Source organism: Zingiber officinale, chromosome 7B (assembly GCF_018446385.1).
Source record: "Zingiber officinale cultivar Zhangliang chromosome 7B, Zo_v1.1, whole genome shotgun sequence".
In the NCBI taxonomy this organism is placed as follows: Eukaryota; Viridiplantae; Streptophyta; class Magnoliopsida; order Zingiberales; family Zingiberaceae; genus Zingiber; species Zingiber officinale.
The window spans coordinates 88232610-88243659 of record NC_055999.1 but is presented as its reverse complement, the minus strand read 5'-3'; the positions used below and the strand labels follow the sequence as shown (position 1 = coordinate 88243659).

Below are 11050 nucleotides of genomic sequence, written 5' to 3'. Positions count from 1 at the left end.
TACGATTCGAGCTCAAAACCCCATCTTTTCACTTGAGGTATGTGATTTAATTTACCGTTCAACATTTATACTCTTTACCTATTGTTAGTGTTTGCTGATGGTAGATAACGAAATTTGGGGGACCAAATTTTTATTAGTGGGGGAGAATGTAAAATACCGAAAAATGGTGGATAATGATAAGGGAATTTTCCGAAATTTTTAGAAATTTTTTAGGAATTTTTTGGAGCTCGTAGGGACGAGTTTATGGGGATAAACTGGGCCCGGGAAAGCCTGTTTAGGCTACCCCATTTAAGTGAGGAATTGTTAATTTTCTTATTATTTCTTTTTCTTTCTTTTTTTTCCCCCGCCGTTTATCTTCTCCCGATCTCCTGCCCTAACCACCTTGTGCCGAGTCGTTCCCCCAAAACCATCAACGTCGATTCGCCTTCTCCTCCTACTACTCCCAATCCTTCCTCCCTCACTCTCTTGCGACGCCGACCAAGCTCCTGCTTCCCCAAGCGTCGGCGACAGTTTTCCACCGCCGATTTCATCCTCCCTGGGTTCGCGATACCGCCGACCGCCTCCTCTGTGCCGGCCACCAGGTCCGACCTAGCGCTAACCCTTCTTCTTAGCCCTAGCGCCGACGGCCACGGTCCGATCTCTCTCCGGCGGCCACTGCTTTGCATCTCTCAGCCCTAGCACCGCTACCCTCTCTGGCCACTGTTTTGTTTTTTCCCGACAGCCGCTTCTCCCCGACGGTGCCGCAAACCGTAGGCACCTTCTCTGTTGTCTTCGCTGTTGAGATTGGGAACACACTGACGCCATTCCTCCTCAGCCCTAAATCTCCCGTCGACGCCTCCTTTTCGGCGACACCTGAGCATTGCCTCCGTCCTTGTGCCCTAGCGGTGATTGAAGAGGTAAGGGAGACTATTTTGTTGCTGGATTGTAGTGGTGAATGGATTTCTAGGTTGATTTATGAGTTTCTTTTTATCCGGGCAATGAGGAGGGTTTTCCAGCAGCCACCCATTTTCCAGCAGCCACCCATTTTTCGGCAGCCACCTTCTAGCGGTGAATAGCCCTATTGAGCAGCAACTCTTTGATTCCAGCAGCGTGAACAACTGTGAATTGAGGTAAGAAGTATGATATCAGATTTGGTAGTGATGCGAGTTTAATTTATAGTTGGAGGTTGTGGTTGTTTGTCTACCAGCCTTTGTAGCTTGGCCAGCATTGTTCACTGGCGATCCATAGCACCGGTCATTCTGTTTTGGGCAGGGAAACCCTTTGACCGTTAGCCATCAGCGACCATCCTGGATTTTGGGTGAGTTCTTATGAATTGGTTTAGGTTAGGTTGTTGTGATGGATTATGCTTATTGCAAGTTCTAATTTGTATGGATTAGTTTAAGTCGATTGAGGAGTTAGATGATCCAATTAGGGTTTATAATTAGATCTGGATTTATGTTAGCTTCTCGAGGATTTGATTTTGCTAATTAATTTATATGTAATTAGCTAAATCTGTATATCATGTATTACAGGACTTTGATTCGAGACGAGCATCTCGATGTTGGATTTGACTGGATTGGACCTGCTATTTGAGGCGGGTACCTTGACTTATCTTTGATAATGTCATGTTGATATGTTTAGTAGGTTATAACCTTTACTAATGATTATGTTTTGTCTTTGTTTCGGTTGGTCACTACCCGATACCTGTTACATGCTTGTTTCGTTTACTTATTATGCACTTCATGATAGTACCTACTTGGTTATACATGCTTGTTGGGGTAGTGTCATGACCATGTGTTTATTGTGTTCAGGATCTAGGTTTTTGATACCTTATCTGATCTATGTACCTTATATCTTTAGATTGATCCATTGATGCTAGGGTACACATTTTATATCTGTGGATAGGTTCAGGATTTTTACCATGCTTAGTGTCATGCATCATCTCGCATGATTGCATGTTGTGTGATAGTCTGCTCCATTATTGTCGAGCACATCGCCAGTTATATGGATCTGCACACACCACCCCTCATGGGTTAGTGGTATATCAGACAGGTGTGAGGCAGTTCTGCTATTTGGCTCCGTTGGTCCGGTGACTCAGCGTGATAGCCGACAGACAGTTCTGCTCTGTTAGGCTCCGCTGGTTTAGTGTAGCAGCGTGGTAGTCGGCAGGTGGTTGGACTCTATTTGGCTCCGTTGGTCCGCTCATGGGTAGTGTGACGCAGCGTGGTAGCCGACAGAGATTCCTCCCCGTCATTGTGTACCGGGAGATGAGATCATTGAGCTCCCCCATTTATGATTTGGGGTAGGAGGATAGGTGTACTCCGACAACATCCCGTCCACTCGGTCACTCATCAGGAGCAGTGACGTCAGGGTGCAAGGTTGTCACATCCCTACCCACTCGGTCTCACCATCATGTGTGAGATAGCTGACTGGCGACAGGGGTGACCATGTCATTGGCATCGTATACATTTATGCATTTACTGATTGTGTTTGCTACACTTATATGCTGCATTTGGATGGATGCATATGTTTGACATGCATACAGGATTTATGATACTCTCGGTCTGACGACCTGACTATTCTGATAGGAGGCCCTGGTGAGTACAGTTCTCTTCAGCCTTTTCTATTGTGCATTTCCACTTGTTGTCCAGGAGACTGTACTCCATAGTTATTACTATCTGTTATAGCTTACTATACATGTCAACTGTATATGCTGAGTTGTTGAACTCACCCCCGTGGACACTATTTTTTTTTCAGGTACCAGGTTGTTTATGGAGTCGCTTGGAGTATTCTATCTGCCGATCCCCACGTCACATCAGAAGACTTATAGTTTCCCTTTTTGTTTTATTTGATTTATGTGTCAGTGAATTTAGCTTTGTGCTCTAGTTTTTTTTCTGGAGTGTTGTTGTTGTTACGTGGTATTTTGTATTGTTTGTTGGTTGTGTAAGCCTAGCCGGCTAGCAGTCTTGTATTTTGGTTTGTATTTGGTTTTCTATCATTTTTCGCTATGTTTGGTTTTTGTATCAGCCGAGTATGCTGCATATAAACTGCGTGGTTGTGTGTATATTCCAGCCGCCTGTGGCTGAGCTATATTGTGTCTGTAGAAATGTTTCAGATTGTCACCCGTATAAGGGAGGTGCTGCTGAAATTTCTTCGGACAGGGACTCCCCCGGGGCGTGACATTATCCACTTGGAAAGGTAGTGGGATTGGAATTCTCTTGATTTTTCCTTCGGAGGACAGGATGCAACTGTCAGAGTTGCTAGATACTGCTCATTCTTGTAGTCAAAGGTGCATTCAAGGGATGGAATTTTATCTACTGAGGATAAAACTGTTGGATCGTAAAGTTCGCTAGAGGAGGGGGGGGGGGTGAATAGCGAATGCCAAAAATGTTGGAACCCCAAGGATGTTTTGGTGTGATCAACAAGTTAAGTTAGGTCCTGTGTGTTTCTAACCTTGTGTCTAAGTGTGCAGGAGCTTAGGAGCACAGGTAGTCGAGTGGAAGATGCAGCTAGCGAGAAGGACGACACACTGTGCGTCCGAGGGATGAAGACTGCGGATGAGTACTCCGGTGGACGAGAAGGAAACACGCGGTAATTCCGAGGGACGGGAAACCGGAGCGGAAGCCCACTTGAGAAGACCGGAAGTTGGGTTCGGGTGAGCCCTTTTCCGGATGGCCGAGATCACCCAAGCGAGCGGATCCGAAGTTGAAGGCCCAGACCGAGGCGACCAGAGCCGGAGCAGAGGACATGGATCGAAAAAGTCAACCGGAGTTGACTTTTGGGTCTGGGCACCCGAAACTGACCAAGGTGCCCGGAATGTACCGGGGTGCCCGGAACGTACCGGGGTGCCCGGAGTTGACTTTTTCACAGGATTGAGGTTTGACTCGATCTGAACGTTGGGGATAAAGTTTTATCCCCCCCAGGGCGCCCGGAACCCTTCGGGGCGCCCCGACCAAGGCTGTAAATATAGCCTTGGTCCAAAAGCTTTTCAATGTACTCCGAAATTCACTTCCAACGCTTGTGTGCTGTAATTTAGAGTTAAGCTTCTGTTTTCTGTGCTTCAACGTTGTAAGAGGCTTCTTCGCCTAAAGGAGTATTTAGTGCTTCAACTTCCTTGGATTAACAACCACATCGGTTGTAACCAAGTAAATACCTGTGCCTCTTCTTTTAATGTTCTATTTACTTTCTGCTCATTCTTTATGCAAGTATTAGTTTAAGAGTTCGAGAAGGGTTGGTTTTGGATTTTTATTTTTCAGGGCTATGCAACCCCCGTTCTAGCCGACCCAATGGTCCTACAAGTGGTATCAGAGCCGAGACGCCTCAGAAGGACTAACCGCCGTCTGAAGCAACAAAACGATGGTTGGAGATAGCATCTATCCACCAGCATTCGAGGGGGAGTTTTCTTTATGGAAGAAACAAATAAAGGTATATCTAAACACTGATTTTGGTATTTGTTTAATAATGAAATCTGGTTTTGAAGCACAAAAGACAACGAATGGAGAAGAACTCAATAAACGCCTCTGGAACGAGAAGCAACGTAACGAGTATATGGCAAACGCCGGGCAGAATTTCACATTCTAAGCATAATTCCAAATGAAGATCTCGATAGAGTTGGCGAATATAAAAGCGCAAAAGAACTTTGGGAAAAGTTCTTAAAGCTCTATGAAGAACAAGTCAAAGTTGAATCCAACACCGATCCATCGTTAGAAGAGTCCAAAATCGAGGTAAGTACCGCGACAGCCCCAACAACCGAATTTCATCCCAAGGACACAGAAAGCTCTTCTTCAATGAGCATCAATGAAGGGGGAGAATTTTCGGAAGAAAGCAATTCAACATGGGGAGAATCAACAGCCAAGAAGGTAAGTCAGGTATGGACTTCAACTTCTGATCAATTGAGTGATTCAATCAAAATATCATCGAAAGAATTTTTCGAATTAGAAAATCTACTATCAACAGATTTTTTCAAATTAGAATTTATGACAAAATATTTCTGTGAATTACAAAATATTTTTTCGAACGAATTTTGCAAAGTAGAAACTTTGCCGAAAGATGTTTTACAAATTATATTGTCGAAAAATTTTATCAAGTTAGAATTTATATTATCAAAATATTTTTGTGAATTAGAAATTTAAAATATAACAAAAAATATTAAGTTAAAAGGAATAGCTTGTCGATTAAAGAATCTCGACAAACTAATAATAGAAATTAACATGATACAATTTTTTGCATGTTTAATATTGGTCGCTTTAAATATGAAAAAGTGTGATTTGAGAAGTTATAATAAATTAAAATAGAAATTTAAAACTTTCTGATAATTGCATTAGAATTTAAAAAAATGCATAGAATTTTTTTTTAAATGTTCTCAAATTTTTTAAAATTTTCTTGCATAAAGTTTTCGGATTAGAAAGTTCTTAATTCTTGATGACGAAAACTTAAGATTTTTTTTTCAAAAGTTATTTTTGACTTAGAAATTTTCCTTGACTTAGAAATATTTTCCAAAAAATCATTGAAATAGATTTTTATAATTTTTCTAAGTGTCAACCCATAGATTTGTCTTGCAACCCCAATTTTTTATGTGATCAAAGGGGGGGAAGAAAAAGTATAAGTCTAAGGGGAGGTAGAAATTAATATTTTTTTTTTAAATTTAATTGAAATTATTATTTTTTAAATCTAATTTTTCTATCTTGTTGCACGTTATTGCAATATAAATTGTTTATTTTTATGTCTATTTTTACCCTAGGTTAAATTGGGTTGCTCACACCAAAAAGGGGGAGATTGTTGCAACCCCAATGTTGTTTTGGTGTGATCAACAAGTTAAGTTAGGTCCTGTGTGTTTCTAACCTTGTGTCTAAGTGTGCAGTGTTAGTTAGAGCCCTAGAGCCAATCATTTGATGATTGTTGTATGGACTCGTTGTATCATATTCTTATGTATATATATAAAGGCATTTGTTTATGGTTATTATGCTTACTTGTATTGGCGTCAAATAACTAAGTATAATAGCGTCCTTGAGTAGAAGGTTCTTACCTATATCAATCGATTGGTTGAATCGATAGTGAGATGATATAGGGAACACTACTCTTAATCATTCCTAGTCAAGTATTAACATTCAGGGACAATGTTAATGCGACGAGACTAGCATGTAAGTCAACTCGATGACTTGATCTCACAAGTCATGGATATGGAGATATCAAGTTGACACATGGATATGTATTGGAGAATGTATACTGAATGACCCGCCATGAAAAAGTATCATGAATCGTTATATGAGTGTCATATACTTTCTCATGTGGCTATTAGTATGACTATTAGTCCTTGGACCTGAAGTCACCATGGCTCCCTACATAAGGAGTTACATACTTTGGCTTCGTCAAACGTCACCCGTAACTGGGTGGACTATAAAGGCGATTACTGGGTATATAATAAATTATACGGAGGGATGCGAGTGATGTAGATGGGATCTATCCCTCCTATATGACGGGAGTACCATCATTATTCTTGGTAGAGTGAGACCACTAAGTGCATGGTCATGCCCAAATGAGTCAATATGAGATGTTGAGCTCATTTGATTGAGTGAGTCTACTTAGAGTTCAAGATTTAGATTGATAAGAGGATGACACGGTCTATGCCTCATATTAATCAATCTAGATGTCTAGGATAGAAGGACATTGTCACATATTGTGAAGAGTCACAATTAGTAGTCACAAGGTGATGTTGGATCTCAACATTCTTGTAACTTGGGTAGTAATGATGTGTTGCTAGATACCGTTCATTACTTATGCTTCTAAATGGGTTTAGGAGCATTGCCAACGTTACAAGAACCTATAGGGTCACACACAAAGGGAAATTAGATGGAGATTAGGTTCATTTGATGAATCAAGAGGATTAGGTTCATGTGATGAACCAAATTGAATTAAGAGTAATCCAAAGTAAACTAATTGAGTTGGACTCAATTTGGTTCATGTGTTAAATGAGTCTAATTTGGACTTAGACTCATTGAACCAATTTAATTCAATGAATAGAGATTCATTAAATTAAAAATTGACTTGAACCAATGGTTAGATTTGATCAACCATGGGAGAGAAGTGGTCAAGTTTGACTTGACTTGAGAGGAAGATGAAAGGTCAAGTTTGACTTGACCATTGCCACCTCATTTGTGAGTTGACATTGAGTGGACTAATTATGATGTGCCACATCATCAAGGCTAGCACATGTGTGTGCCACCTAATGAGGGAGATCAAGAGTTGTGACTCTTGATATCCCATGGAGGTTTAAAAGCCTTCTTGAAGTGGCCGGCCACATTACACCCTTGTGGGAGTTTCATTTTGTGTGAGTAACTCCATCTTCTTCCTCCTCTACCTTTCTTCTCTCCCTCTCCTCCACCATTGCTGATCCTCTAAGGTTGCTAGCACATCTTTAGAGGTTCTCTCCATCGATTTGTTCGTGTGGATACACATAGAGGGTTGTACACTTGACAACCTTGAGATCCGGCGAACCTTGGACGAGCGGGATTTGCGAAGGGCATCGCATCAAGGGTAAACTCTTTTTCCTTTATAGATCTAGTGTAGATCTAGGTTAGAGAAACTCGTACACATAGAAAATTTTTGTTTTATAACTTCACACGGATCCGGTGGCATGGGATTCGGGGTTTCCGCAACGCAAAAAGTGATTTTTGCGTCTTGAAAAACCCAACAGTGGTATCAGAGCCACGTGCGAAGCGTGTACGAGTTTCTTTTGTATTTTTATGAAAAATATCAGTTCTGTAACTTTCTGTAAATTTATGATTTTTATGTATTTTATGAGTATTTTTCTCGTAGAAGCGAAGCAACAAGTGTTTGAACACTTGTAGGCTTCGACTACAGAGAAATACCTTCCGAATTGGCAAGGTCTCGCCCAAAATGATTTGGAACAGCGGGCTAAGGCGCTGTAGGATCGCTTAGGAATACTTACGATGGTTATATCGCAAGTAGGGGTGCTGCCCCTAACCCCGCAAGGGGCTTCGTTCCGCAATTGCGCCCGAAAATCGCTAATCGGGACCGCTAGGAAGTTGTGACTCATAAAATCATAAAAATATTAGAAAAATTACAGAAATTTATGGAAATCACATAATTTAGAATTATGTATCATTTTGGAAATATGTGTTGTAATTCATAATATGGTCTGCGCGTCATTTTGTGTGTTTGTGCGTGTTGTACTTGATTCACGACCTGCGCGCCGTGTTCTTCCATTTATATTCCTATTGTAAAATAGTTTTTAGACTCGAATGTAACTCGAGTTTCACCTTTTGTAATGTACAAAATTGGAGTGGTGGAAGGTCCACTCGAGACGAAGTTACGAGGAGGGTGCGAGCAACACATGACGATCAAAGGGAGGAGCTTGAGGAAGCTATTGACCCTAGGTTGACCAACCGATCTTCTCATTGGCTTGAGAAGATCGTAGTAGGGCCATGACTAATCACAAAATTTAATTAATTACTTGTGTGTGTGTATGTGATGCATGCTAGATTAGTAATTAATTAGTGCCTTAATGATTAGATTAGATCTAAATCGCGTACATGATGCACCTCCATGATTAGATTAGATCTAAATCGAGTATATGATACACATCGTCGATTAGATTAGATCTCAATCGCGTCAACTCGAAATTCCTACCATGCCGTGATACCCATCACTACCTCGATCACATGTTGTTGTTGAATCTGCCAAAGCAGAGCAACGCATATTATCTTGGTAGGGTGCGGAGGGACAATCTTGGTCCCGCCTATCAACGCATGGGTGAGTACAACTCAATTAGATTGAGTAACTAGTTAACTCAATTGGATCGAGTTTAACTATAGGCATTTTCTAATGGTTGGTAGATAGGTCAAAATCACATTTATATTAACTCTTGGGCGATTTAGCCAAAGCTAACTCAAGTTTTAATATATATGCGGATCTTGATCCTATAAACAAGAGTTGCATAGAGATGTAATTGGTAATTAGTTACCTACCGATCATACTAAGTCTTGGGCGATTTAGCCAAAGCTAACTCAAGGCGTAGTATGATGTGGATCTTGTCCCGCACGAATTATAGCTAGTTAGAATCTAGTAAGTGTGGTTTGACCACGACCATGACTTGATTCTACAAAAGCTCTATAATTCAGTGGGAGCATCATTTAATTAAAGGCCTAATTAGATGATTAATTGGAATATGATATTTATTTTCTGTATTTTTCTGTTGTAGATTACCATGTCGTCAAACACGAACTCCTTCTCCCTGCGTTCTGTCCTCGATAAGGACAAGCTCAATGGAGCTAACTTCCTGGACTGGTACAGGAACCTGAGAATAGTTCTCACACAGGAACGAAAACTGTACGTCCTGGAGCAGCCCATTCCTGAGGCACCTCCTTCAACTGCCACGCGAGCTGATCGAGATGCTTACAAGAAGCATCAAGATGACGCATTAGATGTGTCATGTCTTATGCTTGTGACCATGAACTCTGAGCTTCAGAAGCAACACGAGTTGATGGGCGCTTATGATATGGTTGAACATCTTCGTTAACTATATCAAGGACAAGTGAGGCATGAGAGATTCGAGATCTCTAAGGCACTGTTTCAGTGCAAGATGCAAGATGGGACTCCCGTAGGCCCCTATGTACTCAAAATGATTGGGTACATAGAAAACCTATAGAGGTTGGGATTCCCACTTGGCCAAGAGCTGGCCACTGACCTGATCTTGCAATCGTTGCCAGATAGCTATAGTCAATTCGTTTTAAATTATAACATGAACGAAATTGACAAGCCACTGCCCAAGCTACTTAGCATGTTAAGAACTGCTGAGCTCAACCTTAAGAAGGTTAAGCCCAATTCCATTCTGATGGTACAAAAGCATAAGGGCAAGGGCAAGCCCAAAGGTAAGGGAAAGTCCCAAGCCAAGGGCAAAGGCAAGGCACTGAAACCCAAAGGAGGGGTTGCCAAGGATGCTACCTGCTTCCACTGCGGTCAGACCGAGCACTGGAAGAGGAACTGTAAGGTGTACTTGGAAGATCTTAAGAAGAAGAGAAGTGAGACTTCCACTTCAGGTATATAATCTATCTATTTCTTCATCATGGGTATTAGATACAGGATGTGCTTCTCACATTTGTACTAATATGCAGGTGCTGAGAAATAGCAGGGCATTGACGAAGGGCTAAGTGGACCTACGAGTAGGCAATGGAGCACGGGTTGCTGCTGTAAGACCGTTGGATTCGATAGAGGGGGGGTGAATATCGATTCGAAAATATCGAGTATAAGCGCAGCGGAAAAGTAAAGTAGACACAGTTGTTTTTACTTCGTTCGGAGCCTGTGACGACTCCTACTCGAAGGCCCGTGGTCCTTGACCACTTTCGTTGGGCAATCACTAGCAATTCGAATATAATTACAAAATGAATACAGGAAATGCTAATGAAACAAAGTAATACCGACAAGGAAATTAAGAAAAACGAAGAAGCACTTTGTCGGAGCTTTGTTAGCGTCGCAGGAACGTAGAGCAGCAGGACCAGCAGTCGAAAAGTTCTCAGTTGATGATTGATTCAAGCTCTGGGGCTTCTTTTATATCTTTTCCGGGCGCTGGATCCCTTCCGGCGCCTGGAATGTGACGTAGCTGCACAAACCATGATGCTCCACGTGGCGGCGACTCGGTTGGATGAAATTTGCCTTCCGGGGGACTTTTCTTCAGAAGTCCTTCTCCCGCAAGAAAAGGTTAGTCCGAGGCAAATGTACCTGCAGCAAAGAGTTAGTACGGTTTTATAGATGAGCAAAGTATGACTTAGATTCCACCTTTCCGGAATCTAGTCACGATCTCGACTTAGATATCCGAAATGGATCTAAGCGGATCGACGCCTAATGTTCCTTCCCGGCTCACCATGTCACTCCCCTCCGGTGACTTACCTCACTTACCCGCCAGACGTCCGGTCACCCGTCTGGACTTCTCGCCAAGCGTCCGGTCAGCCCGTCGACCTCCAGCTATCCGGTCAGACCGTCGACCTAGTTGGACTTCTCGCAAGCGTCCGGTCGCCCGTCGACCCTTGGACTTCTCGACTATCCGGTCAGCCTG

At 42.1% G+C, this 11050-nt stretch overlaps 1 long non-coding RNA gene across 2 annotated transcripts; it reads left to right on the top strand.

The window, feature by feature from the left end:
* Window positions 1–373: 373 nt before the first annotated feature.
* Window positions 374–1570, top strand: LOC122003913. 2 transcript variants are annotated; one of them, XR_006118157.1, is made up of 4 exons: window positions 374–749; window positions 815–1109; window positions 1187–1297; window positions 1512–1570. It is a non-coding gene; the product is annotated as an uncharacterized LOC122003913 (long non-coding RNA). The 2 variants fall into 2 exon arrangements; XR_006118156.1 differs by having other exon boundaries at window positions 374–1109.
* The last annotated feature ends 9480 nt before the right edge of the window (window positions 1571–11050 follow it).